This window comes from Ahaetulla prasina, chromosome 2, assembly GCF_028640845.1.
Source record: "Ahaetulla prasina isolate Xishuangbanna chromosome 2, ASM2864084v1, whole genome shotgun sequence".
Taxonomy (NCBI): Eukaryota; Metazoa; Chordata; class Lepidosauria; order Squamata; family Colubridae; genus Ahaetulla; species Ahaetulla prasina.
The window spans coordinates 122,270,028-122,276,696 of record NC_080540.1 but is presented as its reverse complement, the minus strand read 5'-3'; positions in this window follow the sequence as shown (position 1 = coordinate 122,276,696).

Below are 6,669 nucleotides of genomic sequence, written 5' to 3'. Positions count from 1 at the left end.
AAACTGTGGTGACTAAGCCAACTGTTGACAGTTCAGCCAGCAAAAGAAAGAAGTAGATGTACAAATGGGCCTATCTGAATAAGCACTGTGGGGAAAATTTATACATTTATATAACTATTAGAAATATTGTATAGGAAATCATATTAGTTAACATAGGTTTCCAAAACAGTGACTGATTAACAGCCTCTGAAATCTTTTTAAACTTACACAAACATAAGAAATATACAATTATTTCAAATTGTAAACATACATAAGTTAACACACAAAACTCAATTAACACAATGTAAACATAAACATAATTAGAATAGAATAGAATTTTTTATTGGCCAAGTGTGATTGGAATATGTAAACATAAACATAATTATAACATAATTCAAGTGAAAAGACCCAATCACATTACTTGATTTAATCAACTCCTTCTCAGGGGTCACATGCCCCTCAAGTTTCACACATCTAAACCCCTCAAGATCCACACCAAGGACAAGCTGCCTCTAAAACAACCTTTCTGTACAACGTTTCTTCTGTAGCTACCCCATAGGCAAATGTCTTTGCTTTTGTCTAGTCATTCAGGTCATGGTTGTCCCAAAGGTGCTTTTTCAAGAAGCAACTGGACTTCCTCTGTTTTTCCTTGAAGATATTTTGCTTCTCATTCAAGAAGTTGAAGTGGTCTCTTGCCTCTTGCAAAAGCATCTATGGGACCCTTTGCTTTTGAGAATAAATAATTCTCCTTTTCTCAGAACTGTCTGAATTTCATTTTGATTTATTCTTGCACAACCCCAGTTTGAGTTGGAAACCAAAATATTCTTCTGACAGCCTGCAAATAAAACTATCTTCTGCTCTCATCCTCTACAGTATCAGCTGGGCAGATAGTGGAGACATAGGAGAAGGAACAGCCTTTTGCACTTTCCAGATATTTGGAGTTCAGTTCTAAGATTGCATAACTAGCATAGTCAGTTTGGTCTAATGGTTAAGACACCAAGTCAAAAAGCAGAAGATCATGAGTTCTTATCCCGCCATAACCATGAAAACCAGCTGGGAACTGCTTATGTGCAAGCCTCTTCTGGCTACTGAAACTGCAGGATGAAGTTCCAGAAGCAACATGGAGCATCTCACCGAGGCAAATCACATCCCATCTGTTTCATGGCAACAAAATTGTGTTGTTTTTCATTTGTTGAAACAAAATTCAGTCATGTCACATAGGCCTTGAGCATTTGTTTTTTCAAGCTGTCTCTATGAATAGTCACAGAATCTAGTCAAGGGCAATACGCCATAGATTTGCTTTAAAATAACCCATGAACAATACAACAACAACAAAATATTTTTGTGGTTATTAATTTTTTTTACTCATTCATATGCAGTGAGCATATTTCTGCATGTAACAAATTGTCAAAACTATAGCAAAACAAACAAGCAACCAAAGCAATACGATTTTTGAATTTATCTTGAAATTCAACCTAAAGTTGTACATGCATGCCATGCATATACTAATTTTTTGTAAGCAACAGAGAAACATAATATTGCATTACATAATGCAATCTGAAATCTCAATAACATTAATGACACCACTTGTCGAATAATCATAGTGTACATGCCACATACCTTTCAGCAATCCGCTTCAGTCTTGTCCTCCACAAAAATAACCCCAAATAGTTTCTCTTTGCATGAACATCTGGTTTTATACCCCATGCTCTCCCTAATCTCCTCCGCTTCCTCTTTGTCCCAGCCAATAGTAGCAGAGGTAGAACTTGATGTTTGAACTTGAACTTCAAACATCATAAACAATCCCCCTGAAACAGCTCCATTTTATCTGGAATGTAGTATTGTAGAATTTTTTTTTTTTTTATTGGCCAAGTGTGATTGGACACACAAGGAATTTGTCTTGGTGCATATGCTCTCAGTGTACATAAAAGAAAAGATACGTTCATCAAGGTACAACATTTACAACACAATTGATGGTCAATATATCAATATAAATCATAAGGATTGCCAGCAACAAGTTATAGTCATACAGTCATAAGTGGAAAGAGATTGGTGATGGGAACTATGAAACGATTAATAGTAGTGCAGATTCAGTAAATAGTCTGACAGTGTTGAGGGAATTATTTGTTTAGCAGAGTGATGGCCTTCGGGAAAAAACTGTTCTTGTGTCTAGTTGTTCTGGTGTGCAGTGCTCTATAGCGTCGTTTTGAGGGTAGGAGTTGAAACAGTTTATGTCCAGGATGCGAGGGATCTACAAATATTTTCACGGCCCTCTTCTTGATTCGTGCAGTATACAGGTCCTCAATGGAAGGCAGGTTGCTAGCAATTATTTTTTTATTTATTTTATAATTATTTTATATTTTATTTTTTGTATTGTGATTTCAAAACTTTTGAAACAGTTGTTTTGTTCTGAGGTCATTAGTTTTTGAATTCCAACTTTTATGAACTTCTAACTTATTAATTAACTGTGCGTATATCTTTTTTCCTAGCAAAAAAGTTGATTTTTGACAAGGAAGCTCTTAATGTTTTTCAGGCAGAAAAATGGAAGAAGTATCAGTTAAGATCTTGTGCTAGTTGCTTAACAGTTGCTGAGCAACTTTAGCTGAGAATTTTACTACCTTGGACAAAGTTGTTTATCTATAAGACCATCTATTCTGCAATATCATAGAAGTTAATATATTATCAACATAGTAGTTCTAATGAACTTGGACAAAATGAGAAAGAGTTGTAATTCTCTCGCTTTTAGGAGATAAGCAATTAGACAGACATTTTTGCATGAATAAAAAACAATTGCACACATACTCGATAGAGAAAAAGAAAGCACAAGCCTATACAAAATAATTAGATTTATAGGAAAAAATGAAAGCTTGCCAAAATTTCTGTGTTAGTTTGATTGTACAGATTTTCAATAAAGGTACCACATACTATAATTTTGCATGGATTTTCTGTTGCATTGATGAAACAGTAATTAAAAACTCCAAGTGGGGTAACAGAGTCAATTTATTGTAGTGAAAACAGAAAAGCATGTTTTGCATAACTATTTAGTTATTTTGAAAAAAATTGGAATAAAAGAATAAATTTGCTACTATAAAATTGTGTTCCTTGTTAATTTACAATATTGCAGCAAATGGTCACAAAGCTTTTAGCTATGCTATTTATGATGTTACTGCTTCATTCATGTCAGACTATTTAATATCTAATGAAGGTAATATAATACTTATATTCTTCCAGGAATATAAAATGAATAATTTTATAAAGAAAAGGGTCTATCTTCTGGTGACTGGATGGACAAATCATAATCTTGAACTTTTTCCATTATACATGTGGTGGATGTATGTGTGTGTGAGAGAGAGTGAAATATAAAAATAATCAGTAGATAATACTCCCCTCCTTAAGTAACTATGGGTTTATCAAAACAAATTAATTGGGTCCATTATAACTAATTGATACTGAACATAACAGGATTCTTTCAACTTTTAGTCCAAATTTCAAATCATGAAATGATTTCTTATCTGTGCAGAGATAGCCCTAATAATCTGACCTTCAAAATATGAGTGTTCTTCTGTGAAAATTGCTTTCTGCTCTTTAAATAATTTAAACTGATCTTTAAACATTTAATTCCACTACTAATACTTGTAACAACTCATCTCTTTCAAATGGATCTGATAGCACTTTTCCATAGTTGTTTCCTATCCCATAGTCTATTTGGTTCAGATCAGCGGTGAAATGCACTTACCTTCACTACCAGTTTGAGAATGGGAGTGCGCATGCACGCTCGCTATGCTCACACCCACTCTTCTGTGCATGAGCAAACCCTTCTGTTTAATTGCACAGAGAGTCAAAAATGGGTCATAATGACATCCTGCTGGGTGGGCGGAGCCTCCTGCCACTGGTGCTACCGGTTCAAAGAAGCCGGATAGATCCGGCTGGATTTCACCTCTGGTTCAGATATTTGTTTATTTATTTTATTTTTATTTATTTTATTTTGTCACAACAATATATGTAGGTATCATACAAAAAGATTATATAGTATATAAACACATATATGAGTAAATATAAGGAGGTATAAGCATATATATAGGAAGAAGAAAAGAAAAACAATAGGACAGGAATGGTAGGCACGTTTGTGCGCTTATGCACGCCCCTTATGGTCCTCTTAGGAATGGGGTGAGGTCAATAGTAGAAAGTTTTTGGATAAAACTTTTAGGATTATGGGAAGAGACCACAGAGTCAGGTAAAGTATTCCAAGCACTGATGATTCTGTTACAGAAGTCATATTTTCTGCAATCTAGATTAAAGCGGTTGACATTAAGTTTAAATCTATTAGTTGCTCTAGTATTATTGCAATTAAAGCTGAAGTAGTCTTTAACAGGAAGGACATTACAATAGATGATTCTGTGAGTTAAACTTAGGTCTTGTCGAAGGCGACGGAGTTCCAAGTTTTCTAAGCCTAGGATTTCAAGTCTGGTGGGATAAGGTATTTTATTGTTTTCAGAGGAATGGAGAACTCTTCTTGTAAAATATTTCTGGACACGTTCAATTGTATTGATGTCAGAGATGTGGTGAGGGTTCCAAACAGGCGAGCTGTATTCTAGAATTGGTCTAGCAAATGTTTTATATGCTCTGGTTAGTAGTGTGGTGTTTTTGGAAAAGAAGCTACACAAAATTAGGTTTACAACTCTTAGAGCTTTTTTTGCTATGTAGTTGCAGTGGGCTTTGGCACTTAGATCATTTGACATGAAAACTCCAAGGTCTTTAACGGGATGGGGGTTGTCTGTAAGGTAATGTCCATCTAGTATGTACTTAGTGTTTGGGTTCTTTTTTCCTATATGTAACACTGAGCATTTGCTGGTTGAAATTTGGAGCTGCCAATTTTTAGACCTAGCGGTTAGATGATCAAGATCGTTTTGAATGATAGATGTATTGTCTGTGGTGTTAAATAGTTTGACATCATCAGCAAAGAGAACACAATTACTTGATTGTCTTACCCAGTTCAAGATTTCCAGTGGATTCCAGGGTCCTCCAACTTTAGCATTCCTATCACCCTTAGTGGTATGTGAAGGTAGATGCTTACAGTGCTGAGATAGTTAGAAGTGCACAAGCATAAACGATGTTTCTTTGCAAGTGATCAACAGAAGGAAGATGTGCAGGCAAACAGAAAAAATGTGCAACATAATAAATCCCTATGTTCTCTATGTATAAAACTTTAATGAACTGAGAAAAAGAAAGAAATTGCTGTTGTCAGTGTATATTTAAGAATTTTTCAAAAAATGTTTGGAATATGTCTTCCTCTATTTTGTAAGTCTCTTTTTGGATTCCATATGTCTAAGCACATACTAGTAATGAGAATGACATGGACTTTCATAAAATTGGACATAAATGGACCAATGCTTTTCAAACATTCCAACGGGATGGTGTGTTATGGAAATACAGTCAAAAAGATTTCCCTTGAGATGAAGTATGAGGGGAAAGTGAGGAAATGTGTGTTGTAATGCAGAAGTATAAAGTCTGCCACTTATGTACTTGTGCTGGAAATTTTGTCATTTTGGCAATTTTTACCAATGTACTTTTGATATGTGATTCAAGAAAAAGTGTCCCCAATATATAAAAGTACCTCAAATCTATGCTGGAGATGTGGACAATATGAAGGATCATTTTAGCATGCCCAATGAATAAAGCCAGGAAGTTTTGGTTTCAAATGCATATAGTGATACAAAGGCTTTTAAAGATTAACATTCAACTGAAACCATAAGTTTTTTGTGGCACTAGTGGATAGACAATTACAAAAAAGTAATGGAACACTGCTTTTGATAACTGCTGTGAGACTATTATATCACAAAAATGCAAAGATTCTGAAGTATCCACAATATAGGAATAGTTGGTGAAATTGGCAGAATTGGCAGAGATGGCAAAGTTGACTTGACAACTTTGAAAAAAGACAAGAACCAGATTTATTAGCAATCGGAAACTCTTTAGACGTTTTGTGGAAGAAGAAAACAAGAAGAAAAGAAATATTTTATTTTTTTCTTAATTTCTTTATTTTTCTATACATTATTTTTCACTTTATTTCTTTTCAAAACTTTGTATTGTTTTTATCTTGTAAAAATTCTTTAACAAAATTTATTTTAAAAAGAAAGAAAATGACTTTATGGCACATAATCAATAAGGAAACAATAAAAACAAATATACATAATTCTATGTTAAGAACATTTCATTGTAAATAGCAGCCTGATGCTGTGAACCCTTGTTTAAAAAAATGGTACTTGCTTTCTTTTCATTGTTAAATTTCATTTATTCCTATGTAAATAATGTTGAACATTACAGCATGCTGCTTTAGCAATAGTGTGACCCAAACTAGCAGCTGACTCCATTCTTTCATGAGCTTTCCAAATGAAATAAATTTAAAAGATGTTATCTAACAATGAATGAGCTGAAAATTAAACAGTACCTGCCAATCAAACAGCAGCACTTGGGAGTTGAGGAGGGACAGAGAAGTTGAAGGATCTATTTTGGATGAAGAGACTGAATAAACACAACCAAAGCTCAGGAATTAAAGTAAAGAACTAGAAGAAATGGGCGACTAGCAAATTAAAAAAAATAAAATAAAATAAAATAAAACAACTAAAATAATAAAATAAAATCTCTTTCTCCTAAGAAAGAGGCAGTAGGGAGGAGGCAGCATCTTAGAAA